Below are 24901 nucleotides of genomic sequence, written 5' to 3'. Positions count from 1 at the left end.
TAGAGGAAGGCATAGGGAAGTAATAAGTAGATGATGGGTTGCTAGAGTGACAGAAGCTTAAACCCTAGTTTATGCATTGCTTTGTTCGGGGTTGATATGGACCCATATGTTTAATGTTGTGGTTAGGTTTACCTTAATACTCCTTTTTGTAGTTGTGGATGCTTGCAATAGGGGTTAATCATAAGTGGGATGCTTGTCTATGTTAGGGAAGTACCCAAGTGCCGGTCCACCCACATATCAAATCATCAAAGTATCGAACACGAATCTTATGAACGTGACGAAAACTAGCTTGACGATAATTCCCAATGTGTCCTCGGGAGCTCCTTCTTCATTATTAGAATTTGTCTAGGCTTATCCTTTGCTACATAAAGGATTGGGCCACCTTGCTGCACTTTATTTACTTTATTTACTTTTTGCTCGTTACTATTTATCTTATCACAAAACTATCTATCACCTATTGAGGGAGTCCTGGATTAGGGGATGTCTGGATGGCCGGACTAAGACCTTTGGCCGGACTCCCGGACTATGAAGATACAAGATTGAAGACTCCGTCCCGTGTCCGGATGGGACTTTCCTTGGCGTGGAAGGCAAGCTTGGTGATACGATATGAAGATCTCCTCCCATTGTAACCGACTTTGTGTAACCCTAGCCCTCTCCGGTGTCTATATAAACCGGAGAGTTTTAGTCCGTAGGACGAACAACAATGATACCATAGGCTAGATTCTAGGGTTTAGCCACTCCGATCTCGTGGTAGATCTACTCTTGTACTACCCATATCATCAATATTAATCAAGCAGGAGTAGGGTTTTACCTCCGTCGAGAGGGCCCGAACCTGGGTAAAAACATCGTGTCCCTTGTCTCCTGTTACCATCCGCCTAGACGCACAGTTCGGGACCCCCTACCCGAGATCCGCCGGTTTTGACACCGACATTGGTGCTTTCATTGAGAGTTCCGCTGTGTCGTCACCATCAGGAAGGATGCTGCATCCCGTCTTTAAAGACGGCGTCGTTGCTAAAGGAGCTTTGCCTGTCGGCCAAACTCTCCGGCTAGGCAGGTTTTTGATGACCGCCAGTCCGGCCGCCGCACCAGCGATGACCTCTCGGGCCATCGAAAGCAATCTTCACATCAGCTTGGAGCTCGCCGAGCAGTTAGATGCGATGGAGCTCTTCTCCCTGAACGAACTTTTGGATTGCATCGCGGCCCTGGGAGTCGCTACTGATTACGACCAGATTGTGCTTAAACCTGATTAGAGAGAGATTGACTCTCCCCAGATTACCCACCACGTCGAAGTGGTGGAAGAACAATGCGGCGAGTCTTGGCCCGCCCTAAGGACCAGATGCGTCCAGATTCCCGATCCCTCCAAGCCGGATACCCGGGGAGGGGAGGATGTCGCCCAAACCCTGAACCTAAAGTCAGGCAGCAGGCCTGATTCATTGAATAATATCCGAGAAAACAAGCTTCCGAATTCGGAAACCGCTCAGCCCCTGAATCTTACATCGGGCAGGGTTTCGGATTTATTTACACCCGCCCACCCAACTATACGGGATTTATCCCTAATACGGCAAGAGTCCGGAGAAACAGTACACCACGACTGGGCCAGATTCCTCCTGGTTATGAACAGGATAAAGGACTGCCGTGAGAAAAAAGCAGTTTCACTCTTCTTTAACAACTGCATGGACATCGGAATCCTCAACACCATAAGTCGCCGCGAAATTACACAATTCACCGACTTGACATCCATAGTACGAAAGTACTATGCGACTGAAAGCGTTCGGAAAACCGAAGATAAATTATGGGACAATCCGGCCCCGAATATAACATGAGTCCGAAACAAAAGGGCGCATTATCGCCAGGCATCTGAGCCAAACATCAAAAAACAAAAACCCTCTATAGGGTACGGGACCGTATTGGAAGGATGGCTCAATGGACCCTATAAAATTCATAATTCAGGGAAAGCCACACCAACGTACAGCCTCAGAGCATGTTGGATACTACGGCAGGTAGCCAGAAGCGACGAGGAGCTTTTAACTCCAGCACCCGAAGAATACCTCCCCAGTATGGTGTCGACAGTCTTCGAGACCTTCACATCAAACAATGCAAGGAAATGAACGCTCCGCAACCTCGCCAAAGTCTACCAAGTAGCAACAATAAACCCATGGAGTGACACGGCTATCACCTTTAATGCCAGTGACGAACCTAAATTCCGGACCGCCCGAGCACCAGCCGCATTGGTCCTCAGTCCGATAGTGGACGGCTTCCGACTTACAAAGGTACTCATGGATGGCGGCAGCAGACTCAACCTCATCTACGAGGAAACCCTGCGAAAAATGGAAATTGACTGGAGCCGCATTGAGTGAAGCAACACAACTTTTAGGGGAATAATCCCAAACTGGGAAGCGTGCTATTCAGGAAAAATCACACTGGATGTGGTGTTCGGCACGCCGGACAATTACAGATCCGAGGAGGTCATCATAAAAGGAAAAATCACACTGGATGTGGTGTTCGGCACGCCGGACAATTACAGATCCCACGCAGGCTGGCCGAGCACAGCCTGAACATCATAAAAGGGTTTAAACCTGTCAAGCAGACCCTACGGTGCTTTTCCGAACCTAAGAGACAAGCCATGGGAGAGGAGCTAGCAAAACTGCTGGAAGCCGGATTCATCAGAGACATAAAATATCCGGACTGGCTAGCAAACCTGGTGATGGTACCAAAGAAGGACAAATCTTGGAGCCTATGTGTCGATTTCAAAGACCTAAACAAGGCCTGTCCAAAGGACCCTTTCCCACTCCCCCGAATTGATCAAATCATTGACGCCACCGCAGGACACGACTCATTGTGTTTCCTCGATGCATACTCTGGCTACCATCAAATCAAGATGGCAGAGTCAGATCAGGCCGCAACGGCATTCATCACCCCATACGGCCCATTCTGCTTCAACACGATGCCCTTCGGGCTCAAAAACGCCGGCGCAACATATCAGCGCATGATTCAGACATGTCTGGCCAACCAGATCGGCAAAACAGTCAAAGCATACGTAGATGACGTGGTCATCAAAACAAAACACGTCGATACTCTAGTAGACGACTTGAGGCTCATGTTCGACAATCTCTGAACATATGACATTAAGCTCAACCCGGAAAAATGCGTTTTCGGCGTACCAGCCGGAAAGCTCCTGGGCTTCATCGTATCCGGTAGAGGAATTGAAGCAAACCCAGCCAAAATCCAAGCTCTATCACAATTAGATACCCCAAAGGACCTCAAACAAATACAAAACTGACAGGATGCGTGGCGGCTCTAAGCCGCTTTATCTCCCGCTTAGTAGAAAAGGCATTACCCCTCTATCGCCTCCTGCGGCGCACCGACCACTTCGAGTGGACGGAGGCCGCCACGGCCGGACTCAAAGAAATAAAATCCATATTGGCAACAAATCCAGTCCTGGCCGCGCCCAACACGGGCGAACCAATGCTATTATACATCGCGGCAACCCATCAAGTTGTAAGCGCGGTGCTCGTCGTCGAACGAGAAGAGGACGGACACAAGTTCCCCCTCCAAAAACCAGTGTACTATGTGTCCACTGTGCTAACTCCATGCAAGTCACGGTACCCGCATTATCAAAAGATAGCATACGCGGTGTTCATGGCATCCCGGAAGCTGCGACACTACTTTCAAGAGTGCTCCATAACAGTGGCATCCGAAGTACCCCTTAATGACATTATAAACAACCGCGACGCAACGGGCTGAATTGCCAAATGGGCCATCGAGCTCCTCCCGTTCGACGTAACCTACAAGCCAAGGCGAGCTATTAAGTCGCAGGTTTTGGCCGACTTCATCGCCGAATGGACTGAAGGCGAACTCCCTAAAGAATACGGCGCATACTCCAACTGGATCATGCACTTCGACGGCTCCAAAATGTTGGCTGGCCTGGGGGCTGGCGTCGTTCTGACGTCCCCAACTGGGGACACAGTCCAATATGTACTTCAGATAATGTACACGGATTCGAACAACGCAGCCAAATATGAGGCCCTTTTACATGGCCTCTGAATGGCAGTCTCCATGGGCATTCAGCGCCTAGAGGTCCGCGGGGATTCAAATCTTGCAATATCCCAAATAAATGGAGACTTCGACGCCAAGGACCCGAAAATGGCAGCTTACCGCAACGCCATCTTAAATATGTCAGCTCGGTTTGAGGGGCTCGAATTTCATCACATAGCCCGGGAAAATAACCAAGCAACAGACGTGCTGGCACGCATCGGCGCCAAGCGCGAGGCCGTCCCTCCCAACATCTTCCTAGAAAGGTTGTTCAAGCCATTTGTATCATGGGAAGGAGAATCCGGAAACAATAGCCCGGACACAACTACACTGCCCCTCACCGAACATTTTGACACAATTGGGGGCTACGCCAACGAAACAACGCCGTCAGCCCACGAAATAATGGCAGTCATTGCCCCTTGGACAGAACCATTCCTAGCCTACCTAACTAGGCAGGAACTTCCTGAGGACCAAAACGAGGCCCGCTGCATAGTGCGGTGATCTAAAGCCTACAAAGTCCATGAGGGAGATCTTTACAAGAAAAGCACAACCGGAGTATTTCAAAGGTGTATCTCCGAAGAAGAAGGGCGAGACCTTTTGGCTGAAATTCATGCCGGACTCGGCGGGCACCATGCCGCAGCCTGGGCCCTTGTAAGCAAGGCCTTCCATATCGGATTTTATTGGCCAACGGCCCGGGCAGACGCTCAGGACTTAGTACAACGATGTGTTGGTTGCCAGTTATTCGCCAACCAAAGCCACATGCCACCTACCGCCCTACAAACTATACCCATTACCTGGCCTTTCGCGGTCTGGGGGCTTGACATGGTCGGACCCCTTAAAGGAGGAACCCACAAGCAAAAATACCTACTGGTCATGGTGGACAAATTCACCAAATGGATAGAAGCCAAGCCTATAAAGACGGCCGAATCTGGACCAGTGATAGACTTCATATCCGAGGTCGTACACCGTTACGGCGTCCCCCACAGCATCATAACCGACAACAGCACAAACTTCACGGCCGATGAAGTCAAACTTTGGTGCAAAAACATGGGCATCAAGCTCGACTATGCTTCAGTCTATCACCCTCAAACTAACGGTCAAGTCGAACGGGCCAATTGTCTCATTATGAGCGGCATCAAACCCAGACTAGTGCGATCGCTCAAGGAATCTGACACGCACTGGGTAGAGGAGCTTGACTCCGTACTCTGGGGGCTGCGGACCACGCCGAATCGCACTACCGGATTCACACCATTTTTTATGGTATACGGCGTAGAGGCAGTACTGCCATGCGACATAATCCATGACTCACCTCGAGTGTGCATGTACGAAGAAAGAGAAGCCGAGCTCGATCGGCAGGACAGCTTGGACACATTGGAAGAGGAGCGCGACGTGGCAAAGGCTCGTTCCGCATTCTATCAACAGCAGGCTCGAAGATACCAAAGTAGAGAAGTACGGGCCAAAACATATAACGTTGGTGAACTAGTTCTACGCCTGCCGGACAAGAAAAAGGATAAATTAAAGCCCAAATGGGAGGGCCCCTTCATCATCGACCAAGTACTGACCGGCGGAGCATACCATCTATGAGGCGCATCGGACAACTAACTCGAGCCGAACCCATGGAACGCAGCACGCCTATGAAGGTTCTACACCTAGCACCGGACTCCGTGTTCGTCTCCTTCCCTCGTCCCTTTGTTTTATTTTTTATTTTTATTTTTGGCAGTCCGGGATTTTGTTCCTTCTCCCTCCCCTTTTTTCTCACAAGCCCTTAGGGGCTTGCATGTGCAATATTCGCACGCACCCGACGCGCTACCTGCGCTCACAATACCTGGGGGCTTCTCTACCAAGAAGTTTATATAAAACGGGCCTCATGCACAAAACATGTGTGATGCTTCCGCATGAACCTTTTATACACCATTATATGCATCGATGTGACTTAAGTTTTGGCCAAGCTGGGTTGCCTGGCTTCTGTGCTTACCCCTACGTTCCCATTCGTTTGGCTAGGTGGTAAAGGGAGCACCTCTGCGATTGTTACTGCCGGGTCAGCCGGATGTGTACCTCAGACTGGGTGAAGCCGAAAGCTAGCGTTCTTAAGGGAATATTCGGTCGGTGAACTAAAAGATGATCTTTCGTATTTATTCATTTGCCCCCAGATGCTTTTCTGCTCTTTCCGGCAGTTCGGACATGCACTTTAGGGCATGCCTCCCAGGGAAAGGAACCCCTAATGGAACTATTCTCTCTGGAAGATGTTTCTTACTAATTATGTAATATAACATAACTAGTTGGGCACTTGTCTGCTAAAGCACTTATGACCCCTACGCCTTGTCTCCATGCATGCCCCGGATCTTACATAACCACGAGGGTATTCGGACACACTCCGGACTATAGGGTCCAGAGGTAGAAGCGAAAAGGTCCGCAATGACAAACGATCTACAATCCGGCTAGAGGACATTTTTTATGTCATTTTTATAGAGTCAATCCGACTCGGCATATTCTTCTTCAATGCCATCCAACAGGCGGTCTAATTTACAGTCCTGTTGGGAATACTTTGCAGCCAGCTCCACCTGGCCATATGCCAAGCTGACCGGGATCTCCTTTCCGTCCGGACCTATAGGGCCGACCTCGGCCATGTGGTTTGGGTCAGCCTTCGTGTACCGAGTCTTCACCATGGCCCAGGCCTCCCTGGCACCTTGACGACAAGCCGATATCTTCCACAACCGAAAGCGCTGCCGCACTCCCTCCAGCTTCTTGGCAAGCTCCTCAAGGCCTTCGGGCACGGAGAGGGATGGCCACATAGCCTGGATGACGCCTTGCATTGCCTGCCGAACTCGCTCGTGTAGTTGCAACAACTCGGGAAGAAGGTCTCCCGATGAACCGGGCATTTCCTCCGGCGGACGACCTGTCAGCAGACCTACAGACATAGCTCTGTCAATCAACTTCCTCGCCGAATTCTTTTTTCGAAGATTCGTTCAAGCACTTACTAAAAATACCGCATCGAAGTCGCCGATTCTCCTTCATGGCAGAAGACAGCTGAATATGAACATCTTTCAGTTCCTCGCCTAGCTGGGTATTGGCGTCTTGAAGCTTGTTCTTCTCTTGCATCACCCTCGCCGGCACGTTCTCGCCAGCCTTTAGTTGGCGTAGGAGTTGTTGCTAGTCCGGATTTACTCCAGCCTCATCTGCATTATTATAGTCAGGGTTGCACGCCTGCCGCATTTCAAAATAGAGGTACCTTTCGAAGCACATATTACCTGCGGGCGTCCCCTTGACATTCTCTGAAGTGGCCAATGCGGCCTCGAGCTGAGCCTTGCACTCTTCGAGCTCCTGGGACAATTGCGTGTTCTTCTTTGTAAGACACTGCATAGCACATGATCCTTCAAACAGTTATCTTCACTGTTTCAAGTCTCGGGGGCTACTGACATACATAACCTTCAATTTTACTCACCTGTATGTCTTTCACATACTGCTCCGTGGCTCTGGCTAGACCATTTTGAGCATCACGGAGATACGCATCTCCTGTATTAAAGGCATCCAACGCCTCTGGGGAAAAACACGCGTCACGAAGAATAGTCCGGCGACGCATGTGGTTCAGGGCACTCTCCACCTCTGAATTGGTGGCAAGCCCTCTGTCGGAGGAGCGCCCGAGGCGCGTTCCGTGTCCATCTCCGCTTCCGGACCCGGCCTTGAACCTTGGTCGGTTGACATAGTCCGGCGGGCTCTCTTCTTCCTAAGAAAATCATGAGCATTAGTAAGACTTAAGGGTGTAAACCCTAGGCATTAAATCCGCACGCCATACCGTTGCGCCGGAATCTCGACCCGGTCCGCACTTCTTTTTGGCCCGCTTGGCTTCAGCGACCCTTGTTGGCTGCCCACCGCGGGCTCGGCCTTCTGCCTCAAGGATTTACCCTGTGAAACATTGTTAGTACACGGCATGCAAGATAAAGCATTAGAATACTGGGACTTCGGTCTTAGTTACCTTGGAGGCTGGAAGTAGTCCGGGATAGTCGGTCGTGATGGCCACTAAGGAGTTATTCTTGCTCAACTGATGAAATACTCCATCAATCAACTCCACGCATAAGTCCGGATCTTGTTGGGAGTCCGGATTGGGGGGCCGTCCCGGGTCCTCGGGTTGTGGAGCAGGGCTGTTTATTTCCTTCACAGCCTGGCGCAGCTCCTGCGTTTGAACATTACTAAGTCTAAGTACTCAACTATGGGAATTTCACAAACGGACAGGCAAGTGAAAGTGTTCGCTCACCCAACTAGGAGGACTGTACATAGAGAATCCGCCTTCCGGGGTGACACGGAGGAATTCTTCCTCTTCCCCATTGTACAAAGCGGATAAGATTCTCGTTAAAGTGGCGGCCGAATCTGGCCCCTTGCGACCGCACCAGGTGGCGTCATCCTAACTGTTGAAATCCCACATGGGGTGGCCTCTGTATTGAAGCGGCTGCACCCCTTGCGTAATGCATACGGCCATGACCTTAATCATGGTCAGTCCGGAGTGAGCCAACAACCTTATCCGGCTCATCAGGTACAGGACGTCCCTGTCAGCTTCCCTCTAAGGATTCTGTGGGCGCCAACTCAGGCGCTTCTTCAGCGGGGCATTATTGAACTCAGGGAGTCCGATCCGTACAGGGTCCGGCAGGGGGACGTCATCTATATAAAACCACTCCGAGGGCCAGTCTTCGGATGCCCTCTTTGGGGTGCCGGGTAGATATCCGATCCCGGCGATGTGCCATAGTTCGGCTCCGCCCACCTGATAAATAGACCCCTCCTGAGAACGGGGCACAAGGCAAAACAACCTCTTCCATGGCGTGAAATGGGCCTCAACACCCAAGAACAGCTCGCAGAGGGCCACGAAGCTCGCGATGTGCAGAATGGAGGCAGGCGTGAGGTTATGTAGCTGGAGGCCGTAGAACTCTAGCAACCCTCGAAGGAACGGATGAACTGGAAATCCTGGTCCTCTCATCAAATAAGGGACTAGGCATACCCGCTCTGCTTGAGAGGGGTTGGGAACGCCCTCCGCCTGCTCTCCGCCGCTATAGGCAGCAATCCCAGCCTGAACGGGGACCATATATGCTGGGGGAGAAGCCCCTTGGACTGAAGCACCACTAACTTGCTATGTGGGACAGAGCACCGCCCCCAATCTCCGGGCCGAGGGTTGTAGGAGCGAGAGGAGGAGCGGCATCGACTGGCCATGTTGGAATGGATCTCTGTCAGAGGCGCTCTGATGAAGACTCGTGGAGGGAAGATGGTGCGAGTTGGATCTAAATCCCCGTCTCTTTTATGGGCGGCTCCTTAACGCAACCGGGGGGGTAAGTGAAAAGAAAACCCCCTGGCTTTTCACATTCACTTGACGCGTGGAAGATGGTCATTATGGGGCACACAAGCCGAGGAGGACAGCACACACTAGAAGCCGGACACTATTCGACGGATACAGAGAATTTGCAGGAGAACCCGCCTTGCAATGCCGAAGACAACTTGCGCGCCGGACTCGTCGTCATTGAAGCCTGGTTCGGGGGCTACTGAGGGAGTCCTGGATTAGGGTGTGTCCGGATGGCTAGACTAAGACCTTTGGCCGGACTCCCGGACTATGAAGATACAAGATTGAAGACTCCGTCCCGTGTCCGGATGGGACTTTCCTTGGCGTGGAAGGCAAGCTTGGCGATACGATATGAAGATCTCCTCCCGTTGTAACCGACTCTGTGTAACCCTAGCCCTCTCCGGTGTCTATATAAACCGGAGAGTTTTAGTCCGTAGGACGAACAACAATGATACCATAGGCTAGATTCTAGGGTTTAGCCACTCCGATCCCGTGGTAGATCTACTCTTGTACTACCCATATCATCAATATTAATCAAGCAGGAGTAGGGTTTTACCTCCGTCGAGAGGGCCCGAACCTGGGTAAAAACATCATGTCCCTTGTCTCCTTTTACCATCCGCCTAGACGCACAGTTCGGGACCCCCTACCCGAGATCCGTCGGTTTTGACACCGACACCTAGTATTTCAGTGCTTGCAGAGAAAACCTTACTGAAAACCGCTTATCATTTCCTTCTGCTCCTCGTTGGGTTCGACACTCTTACTTATCGAAAGGACTACGATAGATCCCCTACACTTGTGGGTCATCAAGACACTTTTCTAGCGCCGTTGCCGGGGAGCGTAGCGCTCTTGGTGAGTGGAACTTGGTAAGGAAACATTTATATAGTGTGCTGAAATTTTCTGTTACTTGTTACTATGGAAACTAATCCTTTGAGGGGCTTGTTTGGGGTATCTTCACCCCAACCAGAAGAGAAAAGAGATGCTCCTCAACCTATTGAACCTTATGAAAATATTCACTTTGAGATTCCTTCGGGTATGATAGAAAAACTGCTAGCTAATCCTTTTGCAGGAGACGGAACATTGCATCCCGACTTACACCTTATCTTTGTGGATGAAGTTTGTGGACTATTTAAGCTTGCAGGTATTCCCGATGATGTTGTTAAAAGGAAGGTCTTCCCTTTATCTTTGAAGGGAGATGCAATGACATGGTATAGGCTATGTGATGATACGAGATCTTGGAATTATAAGCGATTGAAGTTGGAATTTCACCAGAAGTTCTATCCTATGCATCTTGTTCATCATGATCGTAATTACATATATAATTTCTGGCCTCGCGAAGGAGAAAGCATCGCTCAAGATTGGGGGAGGCTTAAGTCAATGTTGTATTCATGCCCCAATCATGAGCTCTCTCGGGAAATGATTATTCAGAATTTTTATGCTCGGCTTTCTCTTGATAATCGCAACTTGCTCGATACTTCCTGTGTTGGTTCCTATATGCTGAAGACTATTAATTTCAAATGGGACTTATTGGAAAGAATTAAACGCAACTCTGAAGATTGGGGTTCCGACGATGGTATGGAGTCAGGTATGAGACTTAAGTTTGATTGTGTTAAATCTTTTATGGATACCGATGCTTTCCGTGGATTTAGCTCTAAGTATGGACTTGACTCTGAGATAGTAGCTACTTTTTGTAAAACTTTTTCTACTCACGTTGATCTCCCTAAAGAGAAGTGGTTTAAATATAATCCTCATGTTGAAGTGAAAGTAGTTGCACCTATTACAGTCGAAGAGAAGACTATTACATATAGTGATCCTATTATTCCTACTGCTTATGTTGAAAAACCTCCTTTTCCTGTTAGGATAAAAGATCATGTTAAAGCTTTGACTGTTGTTCGTAAGAGTAATACCAGGACATATACACCTTCTGAGCAAATTAATGTTGAACCTGGTATTGCCATGATTAAGGATCTTTTGGATGAGGATTTAGATGGGCATGTTATCTCTTTCTTGGGTGAAATTGCTAATATTGCTAGACCCGATACTAAGACACGTAAACCTGTTGTAGGCACGCCTGTTATTTCTGTTAAAATAGGAGATCATTGTTATCATGGTTTATGTGATATGGGTGCTAGTGCTAATGTGATACCTTATGATCTTTATAAAAAAATTATGCACGATATTGCGCCAGTTGAATTAGAAGACATTGATGTTACTATTAAGCTTGCCAATAGGGACACCATTAAACCTATTGGGATTGTTAGAGATGTTGAAGTCTTGTGTGGGAAGATTAGATACCCTGCTGATTTTCTTGTTCTTGGTTCCCCACAAGATGATTTTTGTCCCATTATTTTTGGTAGACCCTTCTTGAATACTGCTAGTGCTAAGATTGATTGTAAGAGGAAGGTTGTCACTATTGGCATAGACGGTACATCTCATGAGTTTAATTTTGCCAAATTTAGTAGACAACGTCGTGAAAAGGAACCATCTAGTAAGGATGAAATTATTGGTATTGCTTCCATTGCTGTTCCTCCAACTGATTCGTTAGAAAAATATTTGCTAGACCATGAAAACGATATGTTTATGAAGGAAAGGGAAGAAAAAGATGAAGTGTTCCTTAAACAAGAACCTATGCTGAAACATAATCTTCCTGTTGAAATTCTTGGGGATCCCCCTCCACCCAAGGGTGATCCCGTGTTTGAACTCAAACCGTTACCTGGTAATCTTAAGTATGCTTATCTTGATGAAAAAGAAATATATCATGTTATTATTAGTGCTAACCTTTCAAAGAAAGAAGAAGAAAGATTATTGGAAACTCTGAAGAAGCACTGAGCTGCTATTGGATATACCCTGGATGATCTTAAGGGCATTAGTACCACATTATGTCAACACAAAATTTCAGTGGAGAAAGATGCCAAACCAGTTAGAGATCCTCAAAGATGATTAAATCCCAAAATGAAGGAAGTGGTAAGAAAGGAGATACTAAAACTCCTTGAGGCAGGTATTATTTATCCCATTGCTGATAGTGAATGGGTAAGCCATGTCCATTGTGTCCCTAAAAAGGGAGGTATTACCGTTGTTCCTAATGATAAAGATGAATTGATCCCGCAAAGAATTATTACAGGCTATAGGATGGTAATCGATTTCCGTAAGTTAAATAAAGCTACTAAGAAAGATCATTACCCTTTACCTTTTATTGATCAAATGCTAGAAAGGCTATCCAAACGCACACATTTTTGCTTTCTAGATGGTTATTCTGGCTTCTCTCAGATACCTGTATTAGCGGGGGATCAATCTAAAACTACTTTTACTTGCCCTTTTGGTACTTTTGCTTATAGACGTATGCCTTTTGGTTTATGCAATGCACCTGCTACCTTTCAAAGATGCATGATGGCTATATTTTCTGATTTTTGTGAAAAGATTTGTGAGGTATTCATGGATGACTTCTCCGTCTATGGATCCTCTTTTGATGATTGTTTGAGCAATCATGATCGAGTTTTGCAGAGATGCGAAGACACTAGTCTCGTCCTGAATTGGGAAAAGTGTCACTTTATGGTTAATGAAGGCATTGTCTTGGGGCACAAGATCTCTGAGAGAGGTATTGAAGTTGATAAAGCCAAAGTTGATGCTATTGAAAAGATGCCATGTCCCAAGGACATAAAAGGTATAAGAAGTTTCCTTGGTCATGCCGGTTTTTATAGGAGGTTCATTAAGGACTTTTCTAAAATCTCTAGGCCTCTGACTAACTTATTGCAAAAAGATATTCCTTTTGTCTTTGATGATGATTGTGTAGAAGCATTTGAAACACTTAAGAAAGCTTTGATCACTGCACCTATTGTTCAGCCACCTGATTGGAATTTACCTTTTGAAATTATGTGCGATGCTAGTGATTATGCTGTATGGGCTGTTTTAGGGCAAAGAGTCGATAAGAAATTGAATGTTATCCATTATGCTAGCAAGACTCTTGATACTGCCCAGAGAAATTATGCTACCACTGAAAAAGAATTCTTAGCAGTTGTGTTTGCATGTGATAAGTTTCGACCTTATATTGTTGATTCCAAAGTTACTATTCACACTGATCATGCTGCTATTAAATATCTTATGGAAAATAAAGATGCTAAGCCTAGACTCATTAGATGGGTTCTCTTGCTCCAAGAATTTGACTTGCATATTGTTGATAGAAAAGGAGCTGAGAACCCCGTTGTAGACAACTTGTCTAGGCTAGAAAATGTTCTTGATGACCCACTGCCTATTAATGATAGCTTTCCTGATGAACAATTAGGGGTCGTCAATGCTTCTTGTACTGCTCCTTGGTATGCTGACTATGCTAATTACATTGTTGCTAAATATATACCGCCTAGTTTCACATACCAGCAAAAGAAAAAGTTCTTTTATGATTTAAGACATTACTTCTGGGATGATCCACATCTTTATAAAGAAGGAGTAGATGGTATTATTAGACGTTGTGTGCCTGAGCATGAACAGGAACAAATCCTACGCAAGTGTCACTCTGAATCCTATGGAGGACACCACGCTGGAGATAGAACTGCACACAAGGTACTACAATCTGGTTTTTATTGGCCTACTCTTTTCAAAGATGCTCGTAAGTTTGTAGTATCTTGTGATGAATGTCAAAGAATAGGTAACATCAGTAGACGTCAAGAAATGCCTATGAATTATTCTCTTGTTATTGAACCATTTGATGTTTGGGGCTTTGATTATATGGGACCTTTTCTTGCCTCCAATGGTTATACACATATTTTAGTTGCTGTTGATTACATTACTAAGTGGGTAGAAGCTATTCCAACTAGTAGTGTTGATCATAACACTCCTATTAAAATGCTTAAAACAGTTATTTTTCCGAGGTTTGGAGTCCCTAGATATCTTATGACTGATGGTGGTTCACACATTATTCATGGTGCTTTCCGTAAGATGCTTGCTAAGTATGATGTCAATCATAGAATTGCATCTCCTTATCACCCGCAGTCTAGTGGTTAAGTAGAGTTGAGCAATAGAGAGCTCAAAATAATTTTGCAAAAGATTGTGAATAGATCTAGAAAGAATTGGTCCAAGAAACTTGATGATGCACTATGGGCCTATAGAACTGCATACAAAAATCCTATGGGTATGTCTCCATATAAAATGGTTTATGGAAAAGCATGTCATTTACCTCTTGAACTTGAACATAAAGCATATTGGGCTATTAAAGAGCTTAATTATGACTTCAAACTTGCCGGTGAGAAAAGGTTATTTGATATTAGCTCACTTGATGAATGGAGAACGCAAGCATATGAGAATGCTAAGCTTTTCAAAGAAAAAGTCAAACGCTGGCATGATAAGAGGATACAAAAGCGTGAGTTTAACGTAGGAGATTATGTGTTATTGTTCAACTCTCGTTTAAGATTTTTTGCAGGAAAACTTCTCTCAAAATGGGAAGGTCCCTACGTTATAGAGGAGGTCTATTGTTCTGGTGCTATAAAAATCAACAACTTTGAAGGCACCAATCCTAGGGTGGTAAACGGTCAAAGAATTAAACATTATATTTTAGGTAATCCTATCAATGTTGACACTAATATTATTGAAACCATAACCCCTGAGGAATACATGATAGACACTTTCCAGAACGTTCCAGACTCCGAAAAGGCATAGGTACGTGGTACGGTAAGTAAACCGACTCCAAAACAACTCTAATGGCAATTTTCATCAGTTTTGGATTATTTAAGGATTTTAGGAAGAAAGAAGTAGTCTGAAAGGGACACGAGGCTCCCACGAGAGAGGAGGGTGCCCCCCCCCCTTGTAGGGCGCGCCCCCTGTCTCCTGGGCACCTCGTGTGCCTCCCGGACTCCGTTTTCTTGTATGTTACGTATTTTGGTTGGTAAAAATTCATTATATATACTCCCGAAGGTTTTGACCACCGTATCACGCAAATATCCTCTGTTTTCATTTCGAGATGTTCCTGTTGCAGATTTGGAACAAGATGTCGTCCCAAGATTCGGAGGGAGAGAGCTACATGGTTGACTATATTGCAAACCCAAAAGTATATGGAGATGTGGAACATTATGGATGGACCACAGAGGAAGAAGAAGACTATGACCCAAAGAGGAAGGAGGAGACAAGCTCTGATGAAGAGGACGATCCACTGCCTCAACCTAGTGATATGCATGTGGAGTTCAAGAAGTCAAGCCTCCCTAAGGTCCAATCTATCCCACCACGTTTTTTGCAGGACATCAAGGCAACACTATGCAAAAAGATAATGAAACTTGAGCTCGAGAATGAGGATCTGAGGGAGGAAAATTTTAGCCTCAGACGTAAGCTAGAGAAGAAAAGTGCAACAACTCCTACTTCACCACCTCCGAAGAAATAATCACATGGGTATGGGCACTCCCCTTGGCAACTGCCAAGCTTGGGGGAGGTGCCCCGGTATCGTATCACCATCACACTCCTATCTTTACCGCTTTATCTAGTTCGATCCTTTTAGTAGTATTTTGATCTATTAGTTCGAAGTTTTGATATCAAATAGTTTTGAGTTTTTCATTGTGATCTCTTTATGTAATCGAGTCTGTGTGCTATCTATAATAAAGATTATGTTGAGTCAAGGGCTTTGCTATGTTGCTATGATCTTGATAAAGTAGAAAGAACAAAAGAGTTCATATTGATCTTATGGATAGTGATAACTTCACACATAGAAAGTATGAGGCATAAAAATTGTTGAGAGTTGATGAGCATAGCCTTGGTCATCGTTGCAATTAATAGGAAGTGATAAGGAAAGAGGGGTTCACATATAAATATATTATCTTGGACATCTTTTATGATTGTGAAGCACTCATTAAGTATGACATGCTAAAAGAGTTGATGTTGGACAAGGAAGACAACGTAATGGTCTATGTTTTCCGACATCTCAGTTAAAGTATATTGTCATTGACCTTCCAAACATGTTGAGCTTGCCTTCCCCTCTCATGCTAGCCAAATTCCTTGCACCAAGTAGAGATACTACTTGTGCTTCTAAATATCCTTAAACCTAGTTTTGCCATGAGAGTCCACCATACCTGCCTATGGATTGAGTAAGATCCTTCAAGTAAGTTGTCATCGGTGCAACCAATAAAAATTGCTCTCTAAATATGTATGACTTATTAGTGCAGAGAAAATAAACTTTGTATGAACTTGTTTTGGAAGTAATAAAAGCGACGGACTGCATAATAAAGGTCCACATACAAGGGGCAATATAAAGTGACGTTCTTTTGCATTAAGATTTCATGCATCAACCCTAAACGCACATGACAACCTCTGCTTCCCTCTGCGAAGGGCCTATCTTTTACTTTATGTTTTACTTTATTGCTTGAGTCAAGGTGATACTCGCCTTTCCCTTTTTATTTTTTTCCTTTGGCAAGCTCCTCGTGTTTGAAAGATCATGATACATATATCCAATTGGATGTAAGTTGGCATAGGCTATTATTGTTGACATCACCTAAAGGTGAATATGTTGGGAGGCTACACAATAAGCCCCTATCTTTCTCAGTGTCCGGCTGAAACTTTATAACCACAAGTATTGCATGAGTGTTAACAATTATAGGGGACTACGAGATGGTTGAGTATGTGAGCTTGCTGAAAAGCTCTATTATTGACTCTTTCTGATGTTACGATAAATTGCAATTGCTTCAATGACTGAGATTATAGTTTGTTAGTTCCCAATGAAGTTTTTGAACCATACTTGACATTGTGAATTGCTATTACTTGAACATAGGAAATCATATGACAAAATCCATATATGTTGCTGTTATTGGAATGATCATGATGCCCTCATGTCCATATTTTATTTTTATCGACACCTCTATCTCTAAACATGTGGACATATTTTTCGATTTCGGCTTCCGCTTGAGGACAAGCGAAGTCTAAGCTTGGGGGAGTTGATACGTCCATTTTGCATCATGCTTTTATATCAATATTTATTGCATTATGGGCTGTTATCACACTTTATATCTCAATACTTATGGCTATTCTCTCTTATTTTACAAGGTTTACCATGAAGAGGGGGGATGCCGACAGTTGGAATTCTGGCTGGAAAAGGAGCAAATGTTGGAAACCTATTCTGCACAACTCCAAAAGACCTGAGACTCCACGAAACAACTTTTTAGATTTAATAAGAATTTTTCGACAAAAGAAATAGGTCGGGGGGCCCACACCCTGTCCAGGAGACAGGGGGCGCCCCCCCCCCCCCAGGGCGCGGGCCCCTATCTCCTGGGCCCCCTGGTGGGCTTCTGGCGTCCATCTTCTGCTATATGAAGGGTTTTCCCCTAGAAAAATCATGGGCAAGCTTACAGGATGAAACTCCGCCGCCACAAGGCGGAACCTTGGCGGAATCAATCTAGGGCTCTAGCGAAGCTGTTCTGCCGGGGACACTTCCCTCCGGGAGGGGGAAATCATCACCAACGATCCTCTCATCGGGAGGGGGTCAATCTCCATCAACATCTTCGCCAGCACCATCTCATCTCAAAACCCTAGTTCATCTCTTGTATCAAAACCACAAATTGGTATGTGTGGGTTGCTAGTAGTGTTGATTACTCCTTGTAGTTGATGCTATTTGGTTTACTTGGTGGAAGATCATATGTTCAAATCCTTCAAGAATATCATTACCCCTCTGATTATGAACATGAATATGCTTTGTGAGTAGTTACGTTTGTTCCTGAGGACATGGGTGAAGTCTTGCTATTAGTAGTCATGTGAATTTGGTATTCGTTCAATATTTTGATGAGATGTATGTTGTCTCTCCTCTAGTGGTGTTATGTGAACATCGACTACATGACACTTCACCATTATTTGGGCCTAGAGGAAGGCATAGTGAATTAATAAGTAGATGATGGGTTGCTAGAGTGACAGAAGCTTAAACCCTAGTTTATGTGTTGCTTCGTTAGGGGTTGATATGGACCCATATGTTTAATGTTGTGGTTAGGTATACCTTAATACTCCTTTTTGTAGTTGCGGATGCTTGCAATAGGGGTTAATCATAAGTGGGATGCTTGTCCATGTTAGGGCAGTACCCAAGTGCCGGTCCACCCACATATCAAATCATCAAAGTATCGAACATGAATCTTATGAACGTGATGAAAACTAGCTTGACGATAATTCCCAATGTGTCCTCGGGAGCTCCTTCTTCATTATTACAATTTGTCCAGGATTATCCTTTGCTACATAAAGGATTGGGATACCTTGCTGGACTTTATTTACTTTATTTACTTTTTGCTCGTTACTATTTATCTTATCACAAAACTATCTATCACCTACTATTTCAGTGCTTGCAGAGAAAACCTTACTGAAAACCGCTTATCATTTCCTTCTGCTCCTCGTTGGGTTCGACACTCTTACTTATCGAAAGGACTACGATAGATCCTCTACACTTGTGGGTCATCAAGACTCTTTTCTAGCACCGTTGCCGGGGAGCGTAGCGCTCTTGGTGAGTGGAACTTGGTAAGGAAACATTTATATAGTGTGCTGAAATTTTCTGTTACTTGTTACTATGAAAACTAATCCTTTGAGGGGCTTGTTTGGGGTATCTTCACCCCAACCAGAAGAGCAAAGAGATGCTCCTCAACCTACTGAACCTTATGAAAATATTCACTTTGAGATTCCTTCGGGTATGATAGAAAAACTGCTAGCTAATCCTTTTGCAGGAGACGGAACATTGCATCCCAACTTACACCTTATCTTTGTGGATAAAGTTTGTGGACTATTTAAGCTTGCAGGTATTCCCGATGATGTTGTCAAAAGGAAGGTCTTCCCTTTATCTTTGAAGGGAGATGCAATGACATGGTATAGGCTATGTGATGATGCGAGATCTTAGAATTATAAGCGGTTGAAGTTGGAATTTCACCAGAAGTTCTATCCTATGCATCTTGTTCATCGTGATCGTAATTACATATATAATTTCCGGCCTCGCGAAGGAGAAAGCATCATTCATGATAAAGTCTTATTATTAATGATAGAATTGTATTGATTGGAAACCTTAATACATGTGTGAATACATAAACAAACACCGTGTCCCTAGTGAGCCTCTACTAGACTAGTTCATTGATCAAAGATGGTTAAGGTTTCCAAACCACGGACATGAGTTGTCATTTTATAATGGGATTACATCATTAAGAGAATGATGTGATGGACAAGACCCATCCGTTAGCTTAGCATAATGATCGTTTGGTTTTATTGCTATTGCTTTATTCATGACAAATACATATTCCTTCGACTATGAGATTGTGCAACTCCTGGATACCGGAGGAATTCCTTGTGTGCTATCAAATGTCACAACATGACTGGGTGATTATAAAGATGCTCTACAGGTATCTCCGAAGATGTTTGTTGAGTTGGCATAGATCGAGATTACGATTTGTCACTCCGAGTATTGGAGAGGTATCTCTGGGCCCTCTCGGTAATACACATCATAAGCTTGCAAGCAAACGACTAAGGAGTTCATCATGAGGTGATGTATTATGGAACGAGTAAAGAGACTTTCTGGTAATGAGATTGAACTAGGTATGAAGATACCAACGATCGAATCTCGGGCAAGTAACATACCAATGGACATAGGGAATTACGTATGTTATCATAACAGTTTAATCGATAAAGATCTTCGTAGAATATGTAGGAGACAATATGGGCATCCAGGTTTCGCTGTTGGTTATTGACCGGAGAGGTGTCTCGGTCATGTCTACATAGTTCTCGAACCTGTAGGGTCCGCACGCTTAATGTTCGATGAAGATATAATATTATATGAGTTATGTGATTTTGTCACCAAATGTTGTTCGGAGTCCCGGACGAGATCATGGACATGACGAGGATTCTCGAAATGGTTGATAGGTAAAGATTGATATATAGGACGATGGTATTCGGACACCGGAAGTGTTTCAGGGGGTACCGGGTACTTATTGGGTCACCGGAAGGGGTTTTGGGCACCCCTGGCAAAAGATATGGGCCTTATGGGCCAAGAGGGGAAGCACACCAGCCACAAGTGGCTGGTGCGTGATGTCTATTATGCAACCTTCTTCTTGTAGACTCGTGTTGGGCCTCCAAGCGCAGAGTTTCGTAGGACAGTAGCAAATTTCCCTCAAGTGGATAACCTAAGGTTTATCAATCTGTTGGAGCCGTAGGATGAAGATGGTCTCTCTCAAACAACCCTGCAACCAAATAACAAGAGTCTCTTGTGTCCCCAACACACCCAATACAATGGTATATTGTATAGGTGCACTAGTTCGACGAAGAGATGGTGATACAAGTGTAATATGGATGGTAGATATAAGTTTTTGTAATCTGAAAATATAAAAAACAATAAGGTAGCAAGTGGTATAAGTGAGCGAAAATGGTATTGCAATGCTTGGAAATAAGGCATAGGGTTCATACTTTCACTAGTGCAAGTTCTCTCAACAATGATGACATAATTAGATCATATGGCAATCCCTCAATGCGCGACAAAAGTCACTCCAAAGTTCCTATCACGGAGAACATAAGATGAAACTGCTTGTAGGGTACGAAACCACCTCAAAGTTATTCTTTCCGATCAACCCATTGAGCTATTCCTATAAGTGTCACAAACAGCCCTACTGTTCATAGTAAAATAACACCATATGACACACATCGATCAACCCTAATGTCACCTAGCACTACTGTAGGATGCTGCTAACGTGACACTACGATCAGAGACCCTTTCACGAAGCTACGTGTGATGCATTAATCACAGACAGTGGTGTAAAAGAACCGTCAAAAAAGGTGTAAAACGTTTGCGATGACGGATGCATCAAACACGGTTCAGATTTTTGTTGCGTGTGCAACTCAAGGCGTACGGTTTAGTTCAATTAATTGTTTGCGATGAGGGTGAACAAAAGAAACGGGCTGTCAGACGAAGGCGTGTGCGATGTATAGTATACGGTTCACTTGGATGAACTGTTTGTGATTGATGAATTCATTGCTGACGGGTTACCTAGTGCGGTCCATGTGTGTTGTGATATGCTCCGTCTGCAGAACATATATGCTCTGTGTATAGAAGAACAACATATATATACTTGTAACATGACATTGATTGCAATACCAAATTAAACATCCAATTACGTTATATAACAAATACCATAAATATTGCAAGGTTAAAATTCAAAGATTACAACGCCCAAATTCAAACATTGTGAACATCGACATTTCTGCAAAGGGATCAGCCGCTGACAAGTCATGTATGCGTTTGACACAATGACTCCCAATTGCTCTGTCATATGCTCTTCCAAAATGAAGTTTAGCTTTTTTGGAGCCTCTTCCATTCTGCAGTACCTGCCGGCTCTGATCAACATACCATTCATCTTTCCTAATTAAATGCGTGTTCAACCTTAGTACCCTCAGCACCTTTGCTCTGGCAAGAAAGAACCTGGCGAGTGTAATCGCTGGTAAGGTCCCTCAGTAGGAGTTCAAAGTAATATTTGAGAGATGCAGATCCAGGCATTCGATGTGATTGTCGTTATAAACATTATCCACCTTCGAGCCTATTATTATCTGCGAAAGAAGAGGACATGTGCAATTTTGAACACTACCACACGCCTATTTGGTTTGCAGGATTTGTAAAAGGCACCAACATGCCATCTTCGATCTAACATGATTAACATGGGTATTTGATTACAATCTAGAAACTTGTAGCCTTCTTCCCAAGAGGTTGGATTGGATGAAAAATTCCCTAAGAAAACTAGTATAGATGAATCCAAAGGAGATATTCTTATGGATTGTAACCATATGAATCAAGCAACCAATATGTGGTGGGGGTGTATGTCCTGAAATCCTCCAAAATTCCTTCAGAAATCATAGTACATTGTCATTGTAAACTTGGGAAAAGGTGCAAAAAATTGAACTCCCTTATGGTTAACATTTAACAGGAAAGGAACATCACCTTGATATATAGCTTCTTCAAACACGGAAAGCATCTTATGCAACTCACAACTTGGTCCAGGTTGGGGCCAACGGATTCTAGTGCCAAGACCTTCACTATGCCTAGAATCTGGGTGAAGCTTTGCTGGATGACAGACAAACATACATCTTCAAAACTAGAAATAATGTTGATATCAAGAAACAGAGGTATAAGGCGACTGTTGTACCTGAAAGTAGTAGTATTTGACAGACGAGTAGCCCACCACTGCCAATTTCAGCGCAGAAATGACATTGAATCTTGTTGGACCTTGTTGATCAACTACAAGTAATCTCTCGAGTGAAGGTGTGTCCTCAATGACCATATTGTGGTCCACCTTTTGTGATCTCTTGTTGCAGCACCAACAACACACATAAATAGTTCGGAGAGTGCTGGAGGTGATGTGGAAGGTACTCGACCAATTCACCGACTGAAGACGAAGGAACTCAAGTGCAGTACAGCCGTGGAGTAGGCGCTCCATGTCATCCTTTGGGATGCGGACGGTGACGAGCTCGAGGTGCTTCAGTCATGGTAGAAAAAGAGCGGGCGCGTCATTAAGGGGGGATGGCACTTCATGAACTTGGCGAGGTGCAGCGTGATACGTCCATTTTGCATCATGCTTTTATATCAATATTTATTGCATTATGGGCTGTTATTACACATTATATCTCAATACTTATGGCTATTCTCTCTTATTTTACAAGGTTTACCATGAAGAGGGGGATGCCGGCAGCTGGAATTCTGGCTGGAAAAGGAGCAAACATTGGAAACCTATTCTGCACAACTCCAAAAGACCTGAGACTCCACGAAACAACTTTTTAGATTTAATAAGAATTTTTGGACAAAAGAAATAGGCCGGGGGCCCACACCCTGTCCAGGAGACAGGGGGTGCCCCCCCCCAGGGCGTGGCCCCCTATCTCCTGGGCCCCCTGGTGGGCTTCTGGCATCCATCTTCTGCTATATGAAGGGTTTTCCCCTGGAAAAAATCATGGGCAAGCTTACGAGACGAAACTCCGCCGCCACAAGGTGGAACCTTGGCGGAATCAATCTAGGGCTCTAGCGGAGCTGTTCTGCCGGGGACACTTTCCTCCGGGAGGGGGAAATCATCACCAACGATCCTCTCATCGGGAGGGGGTCAATCTCCATCAACATCTTCACCAGCACCATCTCATCTCAAAACCCTAGTTCATCTCTGGTATCCAATCTTGTATCAAAACCACAAATTGGTACCTGTGGGTTGCTAGTAGTGTTGATTACTCCTTGTAGTTGATGCTATTTGGTTTACTTGGTGGAAGATCATATGTTCAGATCCCTCAAGCATATTATTACCCCTCTGATTATGAACATGAATATGCTTTGTGAGTAGTTACGTTTGTTCCTGAGGACATGGGTGAAGTCTTGCTATTAGTAGTCATGTGAATTTCGTATTCGTTCGATATTTTGATGAAATGTATCTTGTCTCTCCCCTAGTGGTATTATGTGAACATCGACTACATGACACTTCACCATTATTTGGGCCTAGAGGAAGGCATAGGGAAGTAATAAGTAGATGATGGATTGCTAGAGTGATAGAAGCTTAAACCCTAGTTTATGTGTTGCTTCGTTAGGGGTTGATATGGACCCATATGTTTAATGTTGTGGTTAGGTTTACCTTAATGCTCCTTTTTGTAGTTGTGGATGCTTGCAATAGGGGTTAATCATAAGTGGGATGCTTGTCAATGTTAGGGAAGTACCCAAGTGTCGGTCCACCCACATATCAAATCATCAAAGTACCGAACGCGAATCTTATGAACGTGATGAAAACTAGCTTGACGATAATTCCCAATGTGTCCTCGGGAGCTCCTTCTTCATTATTAGAATTTGTTGTAACACCCCGGATGTAACTTTCCATCTTTGTATCTCCAACTCTTGCCATTTTCGGCAATGTGATATGTTATTCCCTCCGTGGTTGGGTTTTGTCTTTTGTTTTGCATTTTATTCATGTCATGCATATCATATCATGTCATCATGTGCATCTCATTTGCATACGTGTTCGTCTCATGCATCCGAGCATTTTCCCCGTTGTCCGTTTCGCAATCCGACACTCTCACATGCACCGGCGCACCCCTCTTGTCTCTTTTCGTGTGCGGGTGTTAAACGTTCTCGGAATGGACCGAGCCTTGTCAAGTGGCCCTAGTATAACACCGAATAGACCACCTGTCAAGTTTTGGGTCATTTGGAGCTCGTTTGCTACTCCAACGGTTAACCGCATAACCGGAAAGGCCTCTTTTGAGTTGCAGCCCAACACCCCTTCAAAACAGCCCAATAACCCATCTAAGTCACTTCCATGCTCTCCGCCGTCGGATCACGATCGTGTGGGCGAAAACCACACCTCATTTGGACACTCCTAGCTCCCTCTACCTACAAATATGTGCCCATCCCTGAAATTTTCGGGCAAACCCTAGCCCCGCTCCTTTCCCCGCCGCCGGACACGTCCGGACGGAGCCGGACGCGTCCTCCCGCCACCGACGATGAACCCGGAGCCGCCACGTTAGCGCCGCGCCGTCCCCGCTGCCGCCGGCCAGCCTGGCCCATCCGCGGCCCGCCCGGCGCGGATCTGGACCCGCGCCTCGCCCCGCGCCCGCAGGCCGCCG

This window comes from Triticum aestivum, chromosome 1B, assembly GCF_018294505.1.
Source record: "Triticum aestivum cultivar Chinese Spring chromosome 1B, IWGSC CS RefSeq v2.1, whole genome shotgun sequence".
Lineage (NCBI taxonomy): Eukaryota > Viridiplantae > Streptophyta > Magnoliopsida > Poales > Poaceae > Triticum > Triticum aestivum.
The sequence above is the reverse complement of the archived record's forward strand: the minus strand, read 5'-3'. Positions refer to the sequence as shown.